The sequence below is a fragment of the Epinephelus fuscoguttatus genome, linkage group LG22 (genome assembly GCF_011397635.1).
Source record: "Epinephelus fuscoguttatus linkage group LG22, E.fuscoguttatus.final_Chr_v1".
Lineage (NCBI taxonomy): Eukaryota > Metazoa > Chordata > Actinopteri > Perciformes > Serranidae > Epinephelus > Epinephelus fuscoguttatus.
In genome coordinates, this window is record NC_064773.1 from 23,011,924 (window position 1) to 23,035,634 (window position 23,711).

Here is a 23,711-nt window from a genome sequence, read left to right on the forward strand (position 1 = left end):
ATTAACTACATAATTTAGTTAAAATAAAATAAAAAACTTTCACATGGGACACAAACACCAGTTTCCTGGGTGAAAGTTCTGTGTTTGTTTGACCCAATATTACCACACCTTCGCTATTCAGAATTTCCCACTCAATATTCTAGGCCATTGCCGCAGATGGGTTTCCGTTGGAATTAGCTTAAAGCCCAGTATGTCTCATACAGACACTAAAAAGTGCCTTGGTTTTGAAATTAGACGTTGTCGTCCACTGACCAAGCTAATGTATTTGATACCCTGGAGCCTATCCCAGCTGACATTGGGCAAGAGGCAGGGTACACCCTGGACAGGTCACCAGACTATCACAGGGCTGACACATAGAGACAGACAACCATTCACACTCACATTCACATCTATGGACAATTTAGAGTCACCAGTTAACCTGCATGTCTTTGGACTGTGGGAGGAAGCTGGAGTACCCAGAGAAAACCCACGCTGACACGGGGAAAACATGCAAACTGCACAGAAACTCTGCACTGGTGAGATACGTGTTCTTTGGAATGTGTACTCTGTGATATCATGGTCATACTGTATTTTCAGATTAGATCAGATAAGATTTACATTTGAAGATGTTGCCAAATGATGATTGGAGAGGGAGTGGTAAAAACACATGGTCCATTATCACTGAACTAAGTTGAACTAAGCCACACACTTAATTTTCTTTGTGAAATGCCAGCGAGGACAATAAAATCTGAGATCCACAGATAATGTGACACTTGATATGTGCGTCATCCGTTGTGTTTTATGTTTGTGTTCACTATCTAATCGTCAAGTGTCCTCGAGCTTGTTTCACATGAAAAAGTTAAATGGCAGCCGGAGAAATGCCATGGGACCAATGTGACTGCAGTTTCTGACAGCAGGGGAATGATTGATGTGGCTCAGCCTGTTGGGAAGATTGTGTTTGACATAATCAGATAATTACAATAATATGGATGACTGCATATAAACGAAGAGATTAATGGGATATTCTCTTCCCTCGAATCAAAACACAATGAATGCATTTCAACAACAGTCACTGCTGTTTTACCAAAAGCATTCAACTCCAAATTAATTGTTTCCTCTTGACGTTGAGCAAAAGGCAGAGGGAGCAGATGAGTTTCAGCTAAAAACCAACTAAATGTTTAATAATACTATAAAACCATAAAGATGTCTGTTAATGATGTGCTCGTGTCTCTGAGTGATTGCTCATTTCCGTTTCTAGTGTCTTCATTAGGCTTGATGAAACATGTAAAATTCAGCAACATATAGCACACACACAATCATAGACGATAACTTGGCACAGCGTTAAAAGCACTTAGCAATGTGATCTTGATCAGCTAATTAAACAGCCTGTGTCAGTGTGTACAAGGCTTATGATAATGAATTCTACTGTTAGTGTAAGACTTAATGAGTACCACGTGTCATCACCTTAAGGCACATTCAAACATAAAATAATTTAGCTCAGTAAACAGCAGAAAGGTCAGAGTTTTGTGGAGGAAAGATGATATTTATACCCTCATTTATGGTTTATTTGTGCAACATTTCTGACCCACGTAATGGCCTTCAGCTGCATATGAGCTCCATACTGTGATAATGAATGTTTACAGCACAACTCTTGACTTATAACTGCACATTATGCAAAGTTCAAAAAGTCAGGAAGAGAAAGCAACATCACAAGCTGAAGCCAAGTGGGGGACCGAGAACACACAGAGGCCTAGGTCATCCTCATGTTTATTTGTGGTCCATGTAACATCAGAAAGCAGGTTCAGTCTAGTTTTGGTGAGGCTGTAACATGAAACTGTGTGCAAAGATACAAAAAAAATTAAATTTAGTCTCAGATTTTTTTTTTGAAATATCATAAGACAATCCATAAATCAACAAAAAAAGAAGCTGGGTGAGGCCAGGCTATAGGGCGGCTAGCTGCACGGTTCCAGCAGGTCTGCACCTGAACTTTACCAACTTCATCAGGAAAGTATCCCCGAGGAGCTTCTACATAAGCAGCAACCTCCAGACCTGAATAATGAAGCCAACGCAGTGGTGCCAAAATCTGCAGTTCCTCTAAAGGCCACTAGAGGCTGGCTCGAAAGGTGAGTCATAAAATGCCAACTTTACAGAAGATATAAACATGTTACAGCCTGATACAAAAACAGTTTGGGTCTCTGAAGCTAATTTCCCCATTCATGACAACTGTACGGGGGTGAAGTTTTATATAATTCACCCATTTAAATGTTGTTAAGGCTTAAAGTTACATATAATCAGGGGCGCGGCCATGTTGAATGACAGGTGGTGCTGTCTGTTGACAAGTTGCTACTATGGTGACAATGTTGGTAGGTAAGGTAAACATGGCGTAACCCCATATAGTTATATAGGTGTAGCCATAGCTGTTGTTATTTCACTGTTTTTTAATTGTAGTTATAGTTGTCTTAAAAAGTCTTGTTCAACACGTGGTTATACTAAAAGACTCTCTAAGGAGTTGGATGTTCAGATTTACTCATAAGAACATTTTGTTTTAATGGTTTTAAACCTGTTTTTAGCTAGCAAAAATTAGCATTAGCATTATCACAGTTAACGATAGCTTTTAATGCACTGTGCTAACCAAGATAGCAGTGTTCAAATATGGGGGGTCTGCGCATTGGTCCGACAGCCCGTTGGTCTGACATCCCATTGTTCCAACCATATTAAACCCATTGTTCCGAAGTCCCGTTGTTCTAAAATCATCATGATGCCCTGTGGTTAAGGTCTGGTTAGGTTTAGACACAAAAACCTCTTGGTTAGGGTCAGGACAAGATCATGGTGTGGGTTAAAATGAAAAAGAAAGTGGCAAACACATAAGCCGTGAGCCTGCTTCGCCTCAAGCCTTTCCCAGCTGACCCAGAGCCGGTCGCGGCGCACCATCAAGGCAGAAATACGCCCACCAGGAGCCGTTCAGCACTACGGAGAGCTCCCCACACAACCTGGACCCCAAAGTTAATAACAGGAGGTTATGGTGTTTCATTCTCTCCTTTCTATGACACTTGTATCTCGACCAGTAGCCTACTTTTGTTGTGCTGCTGATCCTCTATGGTACACAAATACAGTATAGCCTAGTATAATCACATATCGGAACAACGGGACGTCCGACTAATGGGATGTCAGAACAATGAGAGGTCAGAACAATGCTACGGCACCCAAATATGGTCACTTCTGGCTCCAGAATTCCAAGATGGCGATGGCTAAAATGCCAAACTCAAGGTTTCAAAATGGGAGTCCATGAACTAGTGGGTGATGTCACGGTGGCTAAGTCCATGATGTTATACAGGCTATGCTCAGGCCCCCAGGAAGTGTGCCAGGCTTTGAAGCCAATTTTCGTAGTGGCCAAACAGTGGAATTACAACTCTAGACTGTGTCATGTGATGCCATTGGGCTCAAAATACTTTTCCCCATAGACTTACATTGTGGAAGTGATGTCTGTAAATTGGATGCATTTTTATTTGACCGTCACAGCCTCTATGAAATGATTTCAGTGAATGAACCAGAATTTAATCCATTCAGTCGGATAAGATTCGGAAAGTAGAAGAGCTACATTACAAGATTAAATAATTTCATCCCCTTTCAAGTTAGCAGAGCATTAAACTGGAAATAGCCAGCTTGGTGGCAGAAGTCTCAGGTGCGCTTGCTCTATGGGCCCAGTGACGCGAAAGGAGTAGATCATCAGGGTAATTTCATACCGTGGAAATAGAGCATTTTTGGCTTCATGTGCCACTGAGCAACTTTCACATGAATGAATGGGGTCCTGCCTCCAACACTGTATGCAGGTCTCTTATAAATCCAGGGCTGTCTTCTTTTTCTTCTTCTTCTTGGCTTTGTTTGACAGTTGGCAAACAACATCATGGCGCATTACCACCACCAACTGGTATGGAGTGTGGATTGGGAATTTATTTTAAATGTACTAACTGTGATAACAAGGGAGAAAAAATACTAATATAAAGAAAATTCAGACAAATAGATAAAATAAAGCTATACTCTCTCAATCAGATTTGTTGCCCTAAGATACTGTTACAATGCTTGACAACATCTCTCACTTGAACTTCTCTGTAAAACATCTCTTAAATCAAAACTTCATTTCTTTAAAGTTTGATATAATTATCCAGGGCTAAGCTTCTATCTGTTCCTTTTAACCAGGAAGCTCCTGGTGTATAGTCAATTAAGTGTCAATTAATGGTGCGTTCCAGGCAACCTGTAACTCTTGTTTTTACAATCTTCTACCCGTGAAAATGCACTGGAATGGCAGTCAAACCCGTAATTTACCACCCGTGAACTCGTACCAGATCGATGTACTCCCAGTTATGCTTTCTGATGTCACACAGCCCTCTAAACCAATTACCTTATTCCTCTAAACAACAATGGCAGCCCTATGGATGCGGTGTTGATGCAGGTGATACACGGTGAGAAATAGACATAAAATATCCCTAATGTTAACGCATTATTGGCAGCCGCTCTAACAGCTAGTTTCCAGTGCAAGAATAAATCAATACAAAATACGTGTCCAAACACACAGATAACGTAAGATAAAAACTATAATAGCATCGGAGACCTTATGCGCTTTTTCTCCTCCTCTGTTTCGTTCAAATGAGCAAGGAACCGGCCCCTTTGGTGACAGAAGTGATCATAAACAAACATAAACCCTGCACGGTCCGCCATGTTACTTTGAGAGTTTGCCGTGACTTGCCTGGAACGCTATGAAGTCGTGAGCTGTGACTTGAAGTGGTGACTTACGGGCTCAGAAACTTGCCTGGAACGCAGCATAAGACAAACAAATAAATTTTCAATGTGAAAACAAACAAAAAAGATTTCTAATCATTCATCTTTTCATCTTAATTATCTGTTTACTGTCCTTACACAGAAATATTTACAATATAGACTGCTCAAGTTACTTAAAAAGGCTATACCCTGACACTATGAAACCCCCCTCTACTTTACTCAACATGGTATGGTCCAAGTTCCCTCCACTATAAAGCCCTTTGGAAGCTCTCACTTCTGGTTTGGCAGTTTGAACTCAAGACCAGCAGGTAATGTGAATGGGAGCTCATTTACAAACATTTTGGATGATTGAAGTTGCATTTGACCAAAAAATAAATGTAAATGGGATGTTTTAATAAGTACATTTTCTAGTTAACAGTTTAATTGATGGCAACATGTATGCTGAAATGACCAGAAGTTATGTATGCTAGCAGGTTAGCATGCCATACTCATATGTATGCTAACGTAACTAACTGAGAGGCCTGGGTTACAATTTACGAACACAGCTGGGGATTATTTTCTTAATGCTTAAGTGGTCAAAACTGTGCAAGAGATGTAAATAATTAACAGTTATTTGCTAGCAGTATTTCATCATTTGCTATGGAATGTGAAATAAGATAATCCCAACACAAGAAAGCCATATGCTTTTGCTTTTCTTTATCAGACCTCAGTTGGCATTGTTGTGGAAAAATGCCAGTGATTTGATCTTCATCACCCTGTATACATGGAGCTAAAGCTCTTTCCTTCATGCTATGTCTCCCTTTTGTCTGCTTTCCTGTTTTCTTCACATTTCTTCACAACTGCTCTCTGTTATTTGCTCTCAAGTCTCTCATTCTCTATTCTCTGTGTCTATGACTGGATCAATCTCTATCTTTACTCTGCCAAGTCTCCTTGACACTTTAAATTCTTCCTCACAAACATGTATCTCTGTGTGCGCACACTCAAGAAGAATGTATTTCTGCTCCTTGTGTACAGCAGGTGCTACATAAGGTGCATGACTGAGGCAGCTTCGTCTGACCTGTGCTGCCTGCCAGCGAGGAAGGCAGCACAGCAGCAGAAGTTTGGACCTGCAGATGAAGGCACGCTCATGTATGCTAACTACAGGTAAGGAAAGCTGCTGTGATTGACTGTGACATTTGTGTCACCTGAGTGGGGTGTTTGTGTGTATAAGAGGTTTGATATTTAACATTTTATCTATGCAAGAGGAGGTGCTTGGTTTTTGAAGCTGTCAGTTTTGTTTATCGAAATAGCTATGGGACAACTGGGATGACTCGTGTTTTATTCCTCCAGCCAGTCACTGAATGTTCTTTAAGTGCAACTTGCATCATAGATTACATGTCATTGTTGAACGACTTATAAGTGGAGTTTCCATCCAAATGTAGTGCAAGTTTTAACTAAATTTTAAAGAAAATTGGCAAAAGAAAATGTGATTTTTTTTATTTTTTTTTTCCCCACTTTTTAATCCACTACTGTTACGTAGAATTGGGAATTGGTTAATCAAGATAAGCATTAGGTGGCGCTAAATATCCTGTCATTGTACCATTGTAAAGGGACTTAAACCTCAAATAAAGGAAAACAATCAATGTATAATAATAGAGAGCACATTAAAAATAGAGCTCTGGTAATAGCCCAGTATGCAGCTTATGCATACTGTTAAAAGCGATCCAGAGACTACGAAGAGAGCTTGCAGTAGCTTGTGCAATGACAGTACATCATTTATTCTCTGAATCTGTCCCATTACACTTAGTAGTGTTTACCTTTAAATCAATAAACCAACTTTCCCACATCCCCCAAGCATAAAACTTTTTTGCAACACATTAAGATATAAAAACATATGAAAAGTGCATAAAAAGTTTAAACTTAGTCTCAAAACTAGACTGTCCTGTTTTCCCTTTGTTACTAGATTTAGTCTACAGGTGTAGTAGCCCATATAACTGTGTGTGGAGAGGAAAACATTATGAAGCCCAGTGTTGTGATTTCTGACACATTTTGCTTTCTAGCCAGCGAGCCACAGTTACTGTTGTTCTTCTTCTGTGTGTTTACTGGCAGCTTGCAAGCCACAATAAAGGTGCACCCCCACCTACTTTGACAGGATGTGTAGATGTTGCTCTTGTTAGGTCAATGAAAGCAGTCTGGCTTCGTGTTATTGGTGCCATTTATCGGCTTTAACTTCATTTTCGGAATGATACATAATAAAGTGTTCTATTATCAGCTGATAATTCGGCCTGAGATATATTGTGCATCCCAAGTTTTGGGCCACTTGCTGAAACAGCAGATGCTGTTCTTCTTGTGAGGACATTAAAAAAAACAAAACAAAACAAAACAAAAAAAAAACAAATGATGAGTTTTAATACCCAGCATTTTGGGTATATACTGGCGTTAGTCAGCCACAATAGTTCTTTCTACTTTGTCTGTACTGTGGCATTTAGAGTTATTGAAGAGATAGTTTTACCTGTAATATAAATATTGTTGTTTACACAATAAATGTCTATGTTTCTGTGCAGGTCACACCAAAAGACTTTGCTGTCTTATATTAATGTGTCTGAGTGTGGTTACAGCTGCATTTATTTATTCTGCATCTGAGTAACTATCGGTGTGTACAAGTGTACGGGCGTCTGTGTGTCATTGTGTGTCTGACCCCTCACATCTATATTTCACGATGCTTTATACTGACACAGATGATTCTTCCACATCAGTGCCTCATGGCTGTGCAGAAAGGTTCCTTACAAGGAAAAGAAACAAACACACACGCGCGCTCTCACACACATGCACACGGACCTTTGCTGCCCAATCTAAACATCCTTTTCAGACCACGGTAAACAAGATATGTGAGGGCGGACTCTGACCTGCTCTGTGTTAATCCACAGCACACACACAGGCACACTATATTTTCAATTCAGACCACACTCGTCCAATCTGATGCAGCAGACTCAATGTGATTGCAGAGCAGACAAAGAAGGCAGAGAAACAAGCCGATTCTATATTTGTATGGTCATCAGGCTCCCTTCGCTGCCTCACTCATCAATGCTGAAACTGAGCTTGCAAAGCCTTTCAAACCAGGTGTGTGTGTGCATGTCTAAATGAGTAAAAGAAAGAGAGACTAAAAGAGAAAGACAATGTTTTAAATTAAAGCCTCCAAGTCATCCTAATTGATGATGAAAAACTACATTTCTAACTACAAGAACCTAAGTGCCTTTGCCATTAAGAAAATGACCATTTTCTAATGACAACCGCTCTGGAGAGGCTTTCATTTGTGTGTGCGTGTGTGTGTGTGTGTGTGTGAGCACTTGAGTTTGTGCAGCATCTTGTTGTCCTATAATTTTCTTTGACAGTTACTGTAGAGCATTTTAGAATTACAGGAAGCGCTGGTTAAAAAAGGGAATGTGTGTGTCGGCTTCAATTTGGCAGATTTTTGTCTAATCATTCTACAACATCTCATGTTGGTATTTATAATATGAGACAGCACGATATAAAACAAAATTCAGCAGATAATCCCAGGGTGTCTGTGGGCCCTTAAGATCTCTTAAAATGCTCGAAATTGCATTTGTGTATAAATATTAGGCTTCAGAGTAATTTAATAGTCTTAATGTAAATTTGTGAGGCTTCAATTGGCACAAATATTTTTATCTAATTTCATTTATATATCTTAATTTATTATTACTAAGTAATTTATTTACTAAGTAAATCAAGTCCATATGCATAAAAGTCCACACTTCTGTTGTAACAAAGTCTTTTTACTTTATACTTGTGCTTACCTGTTGGCAAAATTTAAATTAACCTAACCCACTCTATTAACTATATTCTTACATAAGACATACCTCTGACTCCCTTAGGGGTGGTTGATATGGCTCTAAAATCATACCACGGTATTTCACAGTATTTTTGCAGTAACACTGTTTCTGACAAAATGACACATTTTCATATCGTCAGTAAATTGATATGATTTCTCAAAACAAATGTATTTCAGTAAATAGAATTGCAACACAATAGGTGATATACACAACAAGTTTACAGTTTGCAAACGATGTAGAAAAAACTGGTGGTAGTGGTTGCTGGATACCCAGAGCTATATGGCCCGATGATAGACAGCAGGTTGTCAAACTTTCACCAAGTTATCCTAAAATATGCCTGGAAATGCCCATCATGGAGGAGAAGCTCCTGGACCAACTGGTGGTACTCCCCATGATCCACCCTCTTTTTTAAAGTCCCATGTACCCTGTGCCCAACTAAATATTTACTGACAGCCTCTTACCCTCAACCAGAGCTACTGCAAGTACCCCCTGCCTCAACATTTTAGGGACTAGGTACTTATTACAGAGGAAAAAAGAGTAGAAGAAGGTTAGTGTAAGGACGTGTTGGTGTGATTGCCTGGCAACAACAAAAAGGTGCAACAAGTGTTTGTTTTTTTGTTTTGTTTTCTACCAGTGGCATTCAATTAAAAAACAAAAAGGCAGTGCAGCTGCCTCACATTTTGCAACCTGCAAAATGCTTTCTGTGTGATCAGGGCCTGAAGCTGAGCACAGAGTCGCTAATCATTTCACTTTCAGCCATGCTTCTTGCCGTGGGTAACAGTATGATGTCAATATGTCACGAAGTCAAAATATCACAAAAAGGTTTTTAAAAGCATTACCTGTAGACACTCTGTAATCTGTTTCAGCATGTCATGCGGTGCTGCATAGTGTATTTGATATTTTGGTATGATATACTTTAATGAGACTCATTTGTGAGGCCTGAACACAAAGACCTAGTGAGTGATTTCTCTGCTGAGCTGCTGATGTCTGAAAGTCCACGAAACATTTGCGTATTGGCATTAATTTGGATTTGAGCGATATATGCTCTTTCACTTGTGCTATTTTCTTTGTTAACTATTGAATTTATGATCAGTGATGGATATTTCAGATTGTTTAAATATGCTGATGGCATTGCCTTAGTTGGTCTCTTACAGCAAACAGACCTATTTGGGTAAAGATGCCTACCTGGCCCACACTAACAGTGCTTTCAGACCTAGAGTTGTCTTGCTTTGGTTCGAATCAGGGACTAATTTTGTTTCAAAGTTGCATAATTGCAGAGGGTTGGTTCGTGTTGTCACGGCAGCATTACAAGCGGACCAGATAAAATGCTTTGCGCTAGAAAGCTGCTCTTGATTGGTCAGAATTTCCATGTGGGAAAAATCCAGGAAGTAAACAAAACGTTGAAGAAGAGTACACTTGCAAGATAAATGTGACACTTTCTAATGTCACAATGGAGGGACAACTACGCAGGTTGATTTTAGCGCTGGTTATCCTGGACTATATTGCTGTCATTGTTCATTTTAGTCAAACCATACAGGTTGAAAACGAGGCGCGGCTCCAACTAGAAAACAATGTTTTGATGCATTGGATGTGCTGAATGTGCATATTAAGGCAGTACAGGAGGAGGTGCACATTAATAATCCTCCAGGACTGTAACATGCTCATGTTTAACCCAAACAATGTGTCATGTGACTGCAGTTGGTTCGGATCGAGGTCAGAACACGTTCTCACCACAAATTTACCACACCAGAGTTCATTTGTAACCAAGACCTTCTTGAAGAGGTGGTCTCGGTCCGGTTGTTTTGGTGTGCACCCGAGTATGACTGCTGTGTTCACACCTGCCCAAACGAACCACACTTAGGGGGCAAACGAGCTTGAGTTCAATTGAACCGAACCAAACAGGACAGGTGTGAAAGCACCCTAAGGCTTTAAATATGGTGTCACATCAGCAGTTCTGGACTCCCATGTGAGCTCCTCTGGAAATACTGAGCATATTTTCAAAAGATGCTCACAGCAACTCTATCTTCTTAGGAAACTTAGTGGCCTTGGTGTTATTCAACAGATGGTTGAGAGTGTTTTAACTTTTCACCTTCCTGTCTGGTGCAGTCACCTTGGCTGTACATACAAGAATAAACTCTATGGGATTGTGGCTATAGCAAGTAAAATAGTTGGTAAACCACAAAAGCCCTTGACCCAACTCTTTACAGAAAGGATGAGGAAGAAAGTATAGAGTATAGAGTATATAGGTAGCTCCCATCCTGAGCTCTTGGAGGCGCTTTAGAGTCCCTCTGGCAACTTAAAATGTGTAGAAGTCCTTCATCATAAGTGCCATCAGTATCGTGACTGATGAGTTTTAAACCACAGACAGACAATGAGCTGATTTAATGTGTTTAAGTGTTTTTATAATTATATGCTTATCTCGCTTACTAATAGTCTGCTTTTACAATGTTGTCTTTTGTGTTTTGGTGAGCCGAAGACAAATTTCCAGTCACAGTGGACAATAAAGATATTTTCTATCCTATCAGTAAGTTATTAAATTAGATGACAGTGTCATGTCACCCACTTCCTCACTACCTGACCAAACATAGAGATGTTGTATGAATTAATCATCCAACAGAAACTACAGCACTGGATCTTTTTTTTGGCCTTGTAAATTGTCCCATCAGTTACCAGCATCTACCTGTAGCTGTTGCAGTTTTGCAGCTTTGATTTTGTTTGACTGCAGACAAGATCTATATTTGACAGCAGGGTGGGGCGGATGTCTGCTCTCTTTATGATGTATTGAATACTTAACCAGACCAATTGACAGTTGCATCCTTCAAAAGCTATCAGGCTGGTGGCTGCTCTAAGCTCGTCTCTGCATCGTCACAGATCGACCCCTGAAGCCTATTTAAGAGGGTGGTGTACTTTTCTCAGAATTTAAAGTCCAGTGTGTAGGATTTAGGGGAGTATATTGGCAGAAATGCAATATATAATAATAAGGCAGTCTTTTGTGTATAATCACCTGGAAAAAAAAAGAGTGATTGTTTTTTCTTTTCCTTAGAACGAGCCATTTAAATCTACAGAGTGAGCAGGGCCTTGTCATGTTGAATCACCATGTTTCTACAGTAGCCCACAACAGACAAATCAAGCACTGGCTCTAGATAGGGCAATTTGTGTTTGGCATTTTCGCATTTTCATGTCAACCACTGTGGTTAACAGCCCCTCCCAGGGTGTCTACATGTTATTAAAAAGTCTTAAAATGTCATAAATACAAAGTTACAACAATAAGGACTTAAAGGTCCCGAAAGAGTCTTAAATTTGATTTTGTGAGGCCTTAACCACTACAAACATCTAACTTCATTTATCCATTTTTGAATTACTTTTTGTGAAAATGAGTGAAGCCATTCTTTTTTTTTTTTTTTTTTTTAAAGATTTTTTTGGGAATTTTTGCCTTTAATGCACAGGATAGGTAAGTATGAAGGGGGGAGAGAGAGAGGGGATGACATGCAGCAAAGGCAACAGCCTTGTACATGGGGTGTCTGCTCTATCACTAAGCCACCAATGCCCCGAGTGAAGCCTTTCTATGTAAAAGTCCACATTTCTACTGTTACAAATCTTTAAAAGCTATAATACTGTAATTTTACTTCATACTTGCACTTACCTGTACCTGCCAAATGTAGACTGACCTAACTCACTCTAATAACTATAATCTTAAAAAACACTTACCTCTGCACAAGACCACATATACGTATATATATATATATATATATATATATATATATATATATTACTTGCCTGCAATGCTTAAATAAGTAGAACATGATTTGTCCAAAAATCTGTGCTAAATTTGGTCAAAAGGTGAACAGGTCTTGAACAGCATCGGTAGAACTAATAATAATTTCCTATTTTCTTTTGTAGATTTGTCGTATACAGATAAGTAATGATGATTGCTTTGTAATATGTAAGTTAATGTGTCCAATATCAAGTATCTGCAAGTGGATGTAACATAAAAGCGGCAGTAAGACACACTGTTGCTAAAATATATATATACACCTAAAACTGTGTGTGTGTGTGTGTGTGTGCGTGCGCGCGCAATTCATAACCTGTAACTAGGGCGTAATAGGGCCCCTCATAATAGTGTGCACTGGGGCCCATTGTAACTACCTTACGCCACTGGATCAGCTTATGGTAAAAACCTCCTGACCATCTGAATAACAAAAATTCTAAAAAAAGGTGAGCACACATTAGCAGGCACTGTCCTAGTGGCCCATCTGCGACTTCCCGAACAGTGTTGAGAAACACTGATTTATAACGTGAAACTGCTTTATTCAGTGACTTTACTGGTTTCAATCATCTGGTCAGTTTGTTTTGGAGAGGATAATTTGACTCAGGGTAAAACCTCTGGAGCAATGTACACTGAAGGAATTCTGACCGGGAGAAGTTTCAGCTGGTTGCAGTCTGCAGTGGTCACCTCTAGATGTCACTAGATCCCCCTAAATCTTACACAGTGCTCCTTTAACATATTGCCATCATCATTACTACAGGTTTTGGTATTACTGCAGATCTCCTGGTGTTTTGTCCAATTGGTGTTGCCGCACCTCAGTCAAAGCTACTGCTAGACTGCTGTGGGTTGATAACCAGCAAGCAATAGTCGTGATTTAAACGTATTGGCTATATTTAGCTCCGATTTAGTCTAGCTACATGTAACCCAAATCTAGCCGATTTAATTTTTAAATTGATTAAATGTAATTTTCGCCATTGCAGATAGCGTGCGGTATGATATTCAATCACGTATGGAGAGTCAACAGTAATTAAAATATGTTTATCTCCATTTTTTGGACATGGTCTCTACATTGCCGTATAATTGATGACATCTACACTTTGGCTATGGTTAGACGTCTACCAAATTTTCACTGACAGCCCAAATTCAGCCGTGATTTAGCCTAGATGTCAGGTCTTCATGTAGACGACAATTAGACGTTTTTTAAACCAAAAAATGCTTGCTGGGTACAATCACTGTCAAAGACTGTACTGTCTTTTTAATTTCTTTTGAATGTATTAAAATAGTGGAAATCCAGAGTGTAGTATCAGTAGTATGTAGGCCATAAAACTGCCGAGTATTAGTTTTTGTGAGTATGTCATGAAAAAAGAGGTCATAAAAAGTCATATTATGTCATCAAAAAACAAGTCAATGAAAATGTCATGGCATAATAGGTCACCTTACCTACTGCTATTTTAAACAAAACAAAAAAGTAAATCAGATCCAGAGGACATAACCTCTCATATCCCACTATACTGTTACTTAATCTATGGATCAGATTGAATTCTTTTAACACTTGGTCAGTGAGAGTCACCAAATAGTTTCTTGTATTCACAGACTGAAAGTCGGCTCCTCTAAATGAAAAACAAAACATTTGTATAGAAGGTCAAGAGAAAACCTTTGGCTACAGGAGGTATAATAGTCTGAGACAAGACGACTCTGCTGCCGTGGGATGAACTGGGTCATGTCTGAATTTGAACCAAAGCTTGTTTTATTGTGCATTCAGTAGAATAGTTTTCAGGATGTGAATAGGCAGCTGGAGCTGACATCTCACGGTATAAGATGTGCAAGGCTTAACCTTATGTGTGGGGGTGGGAAATGGACCGTTGCATGGGTCAGAAGCAGTCAGCATTGGCTTAGACATGGATCTGAAGACATTGCATGTCAATTAGCGGCAGAAATTGGGAGCAATTAAAGTGGATGTGATGGGATTTATGACATCAGTAAAGAAAATGGAGGGATGTTCTGTGAGCATGTGTGTGGAGAAAGTGGTTTCATGTGTCTTAGGGGGATTAAGTGCAGTTTGTTCCAGTGGGCCCACTCAAAAAAGGCCCTGCTATAGGTTGATAAAAAGAGGAATAACTTGGCTTAAACAGCTTGAATGGCATCTAAAGGCAGCCACTGTTATCACAGATGCTTCAGACTGTCTGTCATGATGGTAACAAGGGATTCTTCTGTGCCAAACGGTTAGAATATGGTGCAGAAAATTCCAGGTTGAGTGGTTTGATTATAACTCCGGGTACTTGTACTAAAAATAAACATGTGGCAATTTAACTAAAATTGTCCTCTAAAATTCATAGAATCACACCTCAGAGCCAATCTCACACAGCAAGAAGATTGCCTATTTATATATCTTTGAAGAATGCCTTGTTCCTGTGATTACTCAGTTTCAGGAGCAAGAGCTCTCTTAAAGTGCTTTGATTATAACGTACTTGCACTGTGATTGGAAGCTTTTAGCAAAATGTCGTGGAAGATGTAAAATGTCAGATATGTGTTTGTTTGATTGACATGCAGCTTGCTTTGTGAGAGGCCATACACATATGTGTTTATTGGAGCAAGCGGTGTTCGAATGCGTTTGCCTGCAAACCTGTGATCTGTTGTCCAGTGAATAATAATGAGCCGATTCTGGTACTGCTTTGAGTGTTGACTTGCTGTGTGGAAAATGGCACACCAAACCTTAGGTACCTTGCTGAGGTAGTCAAGTGTTATCACTTCTGCATAGTGGGCCATTTGTGCAGCCTCTGTTAGTTTGCCCTAAACCAAAGCCAATATACCGACTGTTAGGATGTAGCAGTAAGCTGGCTAGAAGTAGATGCTCCGACCGCATGTATGATCATGTGTTTGTCTTTGTGTGTGTAAGCTCAGCCTCTGATCCCAGAACTTACTAGGAACTAAAGTCCGTCTGTCTCTTTTTGCCTCTCATCTCTGGGCTAGGTTTTTTTTGCTCAAGCTGAAACATTTAATTACTCGGGACCTTTCACAGACTTTGTATGCGATTGCAGTGGCTCTCTGTTGTAACCATAGCCAATATACAAGGAGTGGATTTGGCCACCGTGATGTCACCCATTGGTTTGTGGGCTGTCATTTTCAAGCCTCAAGTTTTCATCTTTTTTGGAGCCAGAAGTGACTACATTTGGACTATGGAGGAGAAAATGGTTGATCTGACTTAGAACCAAAGAACGCTATAAATCGCACAGTGGTAGCAACTTGTCAGTCACAAGGTAGCAACATCCTGAAGTTATATTGTCGATTTTACTCTAAATTGGATCATAATATACAGAATGAACATCATGCTGTGATGATGAGTACTTTAAACTAGTGGTTGAGACCCCTGCTAGTTATTAAAAGGAATGCAGGTTGAAGTCATTGGCTTCACTTTTCAGACCCATAGATAACCCCTTGGTTGTAACACAGCTAAAAGTTTACAGCCATGCCAGTAGCTTTGTTAGACTATTCAGGCACAGCAGGAGTTTAATCTTAATGTAAATCAAGCTAACATACTAATGTTTGGCAGGTATACCTTTAAACTTCAATTTATAGCCTGGGCCAAATAGCCTGGGCCTACCCAAACATTGGAGTCTTTGCTCCCAAATAACGCAGCGCATCTATGCTGGTAAATCGACCATGGTGGATGAATGATTCAGTTGAATTCGACTCCCAAGACGATCCTCACCCAGCTGTCAATTCTATTGAGACTGGCCAATAGGAACGTGGCCCCGTCCATGAAATTATTGTTGTAGCGAAATCAAAATCCTGACACGAGAGCAAAGACTTAGGTTTTGAGAGAGAGAAGAAAAATGTTTTGAGAGAAACAATTTTTTTGAGAGAAAATGTTTTCACACTGATAGCAAAAATAATATTTGAGAGTAAAAAAAAAAAGTTTTTTGAGAGAGAGTTTTTTTTTCTTGGAAATCATTTTTTAAATCTCAGATTTTTTATATATATATTCTATGACAAAATACTTTCTCTCAAAACTTTTTGTAGTCTAAAATATTATTTTTTGCTATCAGTGTGAAAACTTTCTCTCTCAAATGTTTTTTTTCTCTCATATCATTTATTTTCTCGCATGTAATAAAGACACAAATCTAACTCCATAAATCTCTACCATGTTCTCCATCTTAGTTAAGTGTGTTAACATGCTAATGTAATTAGCACAAAACACAAAGTATAGCTGAATCCATCTCTGTTTTTCAGGTATTTGGTCCTAAACCAAAGCTGGATATATTTTCATTTTGACCTGATGATGATGCTATTTGGAGAGTAAATGGATGACCGAAGTTACAATTCATTCTGAGAGGAACATGAATATCTGTACCAACTTCTATGGTAAAACATCCAATGGTTGTTGAGACATTTCAGTAGGAACTAACCTCACAGTGTCACTACAGGAAAAGTCACTAAGATCCATCCTGTGAGGACCCTGGATCTCTGTGAATGGCCAAAGGAGTGATATTAAGAAATAAAAGTGGCAGATACTTCCTCATGGTGTTATCGTGTAAGATAGACTATTCTTAAATGTCCAAACCCTAAAAATGCTAGCAACAATTAGTTTGGTTTATTCAGTCTTGGATGAAAAAGAAGAGCTACCCTAAGACAGTTTAATTGATTACACTTTCCATTCCTTTTCATGTTAGGTACGTACCATGCCCAAGCACAATTGCCCCTCCTCCACTCCCCCACTGCTCAGATGTCACATTAGTGAAGCTGTTCCATACCCGTCTTGCGTCATCATCTACGTGACATTTTTGTTGTTGTTGTTGTTGTGTAGGAAAGGGCGCCGCAGACGGACACTGCTGCTCTGGGGACCGTCATCAACAGGGACCAGGGGAGCATGAGGTGAAGCTCTGCTCCTGGCTGGGGGAGGAGCTACTGCTCATGGGCGCGGAGCTCTCTGCCACCTCCCTGGGCTCTGACTGCAGGTTAAAAGCTGCAGCGAAGCCGGATCTGAGTCTGTTGGCGGCAGAGTGCGCTGCTGTCTTAGATAGTGGCATGACTTTTAATTTAATACTGTTTCATAACCGGTTAAAAACTTGAAGTCACCTAAAGCAGCAGTCCACTTTGGTGTTTGGTACATTTGGTGTTCACACCTGATATGTACCATACTGCAGTACACTAGACAGTACTCTAGATCAACTTTTCAAGTGGACTTAGGCACGATTGGGTGTATTGTGCCCACAGCGTTCACACTTCAGTGATCACAATGGAAAAAGACTTCAAGGTCAAGTGAACTCAGATTCGGGCCTGGTCCCTGATGTTAAAGCACCCTTATTCTACTCATTTTTTATCAATTTTTCAATCATTGTGCAGGGCTTGTAGCTTTCTTGCAAACCCTGGTGCAGTAACCCGAACCATCCCCTGCATCTCTACCAGCCAGGTGTGTGTGAGCGTGGCCTAATGCTGCTGTACAGTATGTGTGCACTCATGAGGCCACTCACACACCCAGTGGTTTAGAAAATGACTCATTCTGACCTTAGTCTTGACTAACAGTGTGTAGGAGCTGCATGCCCTATAAACTGCACAATAGACCCAGCGGCTGGCAGGTAAACACAGACGCACCGGGAAAGGTCATCCTATACAGCTCCTAACAAGATTAAAAATGATTCATGAGACCTCAGTGATGCTTTTCACCCTTCTACAGAGATTTCTTCCTTACTTTCCCAGCGGAGGGGGAGGAAGAAATATATATTTTTAAACTTTTCGAACAGCAAACTATTACGAAGGTGAAGCAGTGGCACAATTTCCTGGCAAGTCGATCTTGAGAAAGACCTTATAGTAGAGTGTATTCACCGTGTGTAGCAGTTTTAAACTAGATGGAGGCAGCTACCACTGCCTTCTTTCCTCTACTGAAATCGATTCAAATCCACCCTGAGAGTTCAGATGAGGCAAGTTTGTGCCCGTTGGACCATCCGTGCACATGAGCCTGTGAAAATATTGTCCTCCTTCCTATCTGCATGTGTCTATTTGTGTGTGCATGTGTGCATACACAGCATTTGCATCTGTATATATGAGTCCCGAGACTGCGGGCCATTTTATTATCTAAATGGGCCCAGGCAGCGCTGGGCTGGAACCAATCACACCAACCTGCTATGATAGGAATCCTGGGGGACAGCATCAACTAAATTCCTTCACTTTTCCATCTCAAATGTGGCTCTTCTTTACTTTATTTGCACATGAATCAGCCAAATATGACCATTCAAGATAACGGCAGTCATGAAATTGTCAAACAGAAGAACACCAGCTGCATACGCATTGTAGTGGAATACAAAGTAATCATAAATACATTTTTACCTTGCATCTGCTCCCACACAGTCAATGCCTGTATGTTTTTTTATTGCTTTATATTTCCAGAAATGATAAGCAAGCACAACCTCTTTATGACCGCTGTCACCACTGGAAATACAAATCATAATAATAACTCAGAACAAATCAAGTACAATTGTGTGTTTGATTGTCAAACAATGGCATTTAATAGTGAAGTTTCAGTCATCACACAGCCTGTAATAATAATAGGGTATGAGCTGCTCGTTTCTTTTGTTGTTCTAAATTAGACATGAAAGTTCACTGAAATATAACAGTGATTTGTTTAGGTGCTAATGCCAACTTTTTGTCATTTAGACCTCCTTTATACCTTGCATTCAAATGCCTATTGTATCTCTATTGTATTTAGATATGGCTTAACCTGGTTAGATATACACCTTGTATTAACACGTGTCTCCAGTGTCCACGCTGACATAACAATGACATCAGCTTGCTCTGTCCAACAATCGAACCGTTGTAGCCATTCTCCACCATTTGCTTCGCCATTGCTTCAGAAATGGCTTGGTTGCATATGAATTGCCAGATTTTGCCTTTATTTATTGGGTTTCACATGAACAAACAAATGTATCATCAGAGCACTTAGAAAAAGTTAAAAGGTGATATTCCCTACAAAGACATTAAAAAAAGTGACAACTGAAATACTGATAAACCCCAAAACAGCTCACAAAGACTAAGAAAATTAAAACAAAACAACCATAAAAATAAAAAAGGGACAAAAAACAACAGTCAGCTAACAATAAACTTCGTCCGTAAAAGACATTAGTGGACAGTAGAGTAGCAAGTCACCCATTCATTAACAAACATAGTAATGAAACTGCTCTGAACCATAAACGTTGCTTCAATCAGGAATAAGTGGAAAATAAATCCTCTTAACGAACTGGAAGAATGGGCCCCATATTTTTCCAAATTTATTGGAGGATCTATATAATGAAAGTCTGTTTTTTTCCAGTCTAAGAAAATAAAGAATGTTTCTTATCCAGTGGGTATGAGACAGAGGTACTATGTTTTCCAACTGGTCAGTATTGGTTTTCTAGCCAGTAGTGCAGTCTTGTCTTAGCTCTATCCATGAGTGTCTTGAATATCTGTAAGCTTTCTTGCTGCTTTCTTGCTAGTAGCCTAGCTCGCTAACTGGTTAATGGCTGCTTCCTCGCTGGTTTGGAAAAGTCAAGCACGATTATGTATTTCTGCGCAAGTAGTTGTATGTTGTATGTGTTCAATATGGTCCCAATGCATCCTCCGGTGGTAGTTTGGCTGAGAGGATACTAGTCTGTCCTTGATTTACACCTGTACTGTCATGTGTTAAAGCACTATCAGATTGCAGTCCTACTACCCACAACAGATTTTAATGCAAGGTGTAAAGGCAACCTGGTCTCGCTCTGAAATCGTCAAAATCCGGTGCTTGGGCAGCGACTTGTGGCGTCAGACACCAGCGAAGAAAGCGGCCCTTTAACGTTGGCATGATACGTGGCTGAATGCCATTTTAGTTTAACGGTGCCTTGCAGCGTTAAGGTGGTTTAAATCCAAGTGGGGTGGGTGGGCGATGTGGTGGATGGGTCCAACAAAAACCGACGTTCACACGGGAAAGCAGTGTGCGTGTCCTGTAAGATTATAAAACTAAACCCTGTTCTTTTTTTCCTAAACCCAACCATGTGTGTTTATTGTCGAAGGAGAAAAAATGTCATTTTGTAATGTTGTACTGATGTAGTACGTTTATTTTGAAAGAGACTGTATGTAAACGGTAAATTTCCTGTGAAAATGGCAGTGTATTTTGAAAGAAGACAATGCCTGTAACGGGCAGAAGTTGACAAGGTGTCCCAGAACGTCAACAACCAATGCACCTGTGTTACCCTGCACACCGTATGTGGACGTGGAAAGTCCATGACCACACGTCGACATGTAACAAGGTTGGTGCAAGAATATGTCGGTAAAGGAGGTATTATACAAATAATGACAAACATCACTAACAGTCTACAGCCATGTTTGCAGCTCTGTGAGGCAGTAGTTTGGCATAGGCAGCTAAATGCTAATTTCAGTTTGCTAACATGCTCACAATGACAATGCTAACATACTACAGAGGTGTAGTGCTTACCATACTCACTATGTTGGTTTAACATGTTAGCATGCTAGCATTTGATAATAAGCACTAAACACAAAGACAAGCTGAGGCTGATATAAGGGTCATTAGTTTGTGGACAAATGGAAATATTTAACTTGATGATTGCACAGGATGGCCACTGCTCAATTAATTTAGCATTACACTCTAGTAACATTGTGGGAGTCACAATATACCTTTTTTGCAACTTGACTGCCAACAGTTCTGACAAGTTGAAGATTCAGGTGTGTTATTGTAGTAGCAACTAATGCTGCTAGCCTTCTGCAAAAATTGGCAGCAGGCTACTGGGGTCTAGTAAGCTCTCTTCTTTTTAACTCCACACTCCCAGATACTTTTCATTTTTAACTTGTCATCTCCAGCCCCAAGTGATCTTCACTCAAGTGATTTATCAGATTTCACATAGCTCCCTTTGGAGTCACAAAAGTCTCGATAAAAGTTTTTCAGATATGCAGTAGAACTCCCCAAGCCCTGTAGACAGACTTTGATGTGAAAAATTGGTGGAGTTCCTCTGTAAAGGATTACAAAATCTACCCAGTTGTTAAGACATTTCACTTAAAACTACAATTGTCAGCCTCATGGTGGAGCTAGTCGAAACATGTTCTTGATGTTACAAATAGGTGTTCTTGTGTTTCAAATACATTGGCCTGACTTGGCCGTCGAAGAGAATGGGGGGGCCTGGTACCATGTAGTTCCAAGAGCACCTCCTCTTTTTGCATTCTTGATATGGGAGGGAAATAAAGTAACGTTGGTTCAGTGCATCAATCAAAGGTCTGTAGGTGTGAAGCAGAAAGCCCTCCACAATAAAGGTGTGAGTCTCCTCCTCGTTATGGTCAGACTTTGGGACGATCTCAGTATCCAGAGTGTTACTGACATCACGAGACTTCTCAAACTTCATTGGGTTGTCCAACCATGCATAAATCGTACTCATCATGGCGTCCATGTCCAGAGCAGTGATGACATCGTACTGCTTAAAGCCATCTTCACCAAATTCGATCTGATCTTGGGGCTTGAAGAAGTCATCCTGATGTACCACACAACAGTTGGGAAGGTTCTTGATCAGTCAATTGGTGAGGGTGGTTTTCCCTCCACTGGTTATGCTACAGATGCTGATGATATGCCTCATGATTTTGGATGGTCAAAGCTTGTAGAAAATAAGTCACTGAGAGATTAAAACATCAATTAATCGGTTCAGGATCACAGTGATCAGACAGGAAGAAAACTTAAACAGACTTAGATGTAAAATGTAAAATTGGTGGAGTTTCCCTGTAAAGGATCACAAAATCCACCCATTTGTTAAGACATTTCACTGAGAACTATAATTGTTACTGCCTCAAGCGAGGGAGTTGAAGTATCTTGGGGTTCATAAGTAACTGTAGAATGGAGTGTGAGATGGATCGTGGTGAATAGGGAGCTGAGCCAGAAGGCGAAGCTTTCAATTTACTGGTCCATCTACGTCCCAACCCTCACCTATGGTCATGAGCTCTGGATAGTGACTGAAAGAATGAGATCGTGGATACAAGTGGCCAAAATTAGTTTCCTCTTTGGGGTGGCAGGGCTCAGTCGGGTGAGGAGCTCGGACATCCAGAGGGAGCTTGGAGTAGAGCTGCTGCTCCTTTGCCTGGAAAGGGGTCATTTGAGGTGGTTCGGGCATCTGATCAGGATGCCTCCTGGGCGCCTCCTGTCAGGTGTTCCAGGCATGTCCCACTGGTAGGAGGCCACAGGGCAGACCCAGAACACGCTGGAGGGATTACATATCTCATCTGGCCTTGGAACGACTTGGGGTCTTCCAGGAGGAGCTAGAAAGGATTGGTGGGGAGAGGGAGGTCTGGGGTGCTTTGCTTGGCCTGCTGCTCTTGCGACCCGACCCCAGATAAGCAGATAAAAATGGATGGATGGACGACAATTGTCAGCCTCATGGTGGCACTAACAAAAAAGTAGGGGGATTGCCATTGTCAGAATGATTCATCAACTGGGAAGCATGAATGAAAATTTCATGGCAGTCTTCCCAATAGTTGTTGAGATATTTCAACCAACAGACCAACCAACAGGCTGAAAACCATTCCATACTCATCATTCCTTCTTCAAAGCCCCAAATAAGTAATTACCTCACACAAAATCTGTCCACAGCCTTTGTTTATTGCATTCATAATTAAAAAAAAAAAAAAGCACAATCATGAAATGCAGCAGCCTTATTACTCATTCCAATTTTAAAGTGGTTGGAAGGCATTAGAAGTATGAAAGCTGATTTCTAATCTCAATAAACACCTGCAAAGCTGCTACTTAGCTTCAAGGGAGTTCCACAATTATTCCATATTAGTAATGTTGTCGTGACCACGGCTTTGTCTCAGGATATGATAGGCCGGATCGGTGGAGGAAGTGATTCATGAATCGTGGTTTGTTTGCTTTACTCCCTCGCATCGATTAAGGATGGAAACTGCGCCGAGCAGTTGTGCTACTAAATGTTTCATACGCCATGAATTAAGAATGTGAGGATCCCGAAGGGAAGACAAAAGAGGGCAGGCAGATAGTGAGAGGAAAACGGTATCGAACACTAGGGGGGGATTACTGAGAGGTGTGTGTGTGTGTGTGTGTGTGTGTGTGCGCGTATGTGCTTGTGCATGCACCTCGCAGGTTATTTTTCCTGGAAAGCCATAGGGCACAAATGCAGTAGCTTCCAGTCTGTAGGGAGGACATGAGAGTCACGCACAAATCCTTGCACACATACAAACTGAGTCTCTCTCTCTCACACACACACACACACACACACACACACACACACACACACACACACAGGCACACTTAGTGGAAGTCCACTCATGCATATCAGTAAAGGTGATGATCTCAAAGTGTAATCCATCCTGAAGAGCAGCTCTGCTGGTGCCTTCGAACCCAT

At 40.4% G+C, this 23,711-nt stretch overlaps 1 pseudogene; it reads right to left on the minus strand.

Annotated features, from left to right (window-relative positions):
- Positions 1-21,941, minus strand: part of LOC125883203 (nicotinamide riboside kinase 2-like) — a 32,236-nt pseudogene extending 10,295 nt beyond the window's left edge.
- Between the last annotated feature and the right edge of the window lie 1,770 nt (positions 21,942-23,711).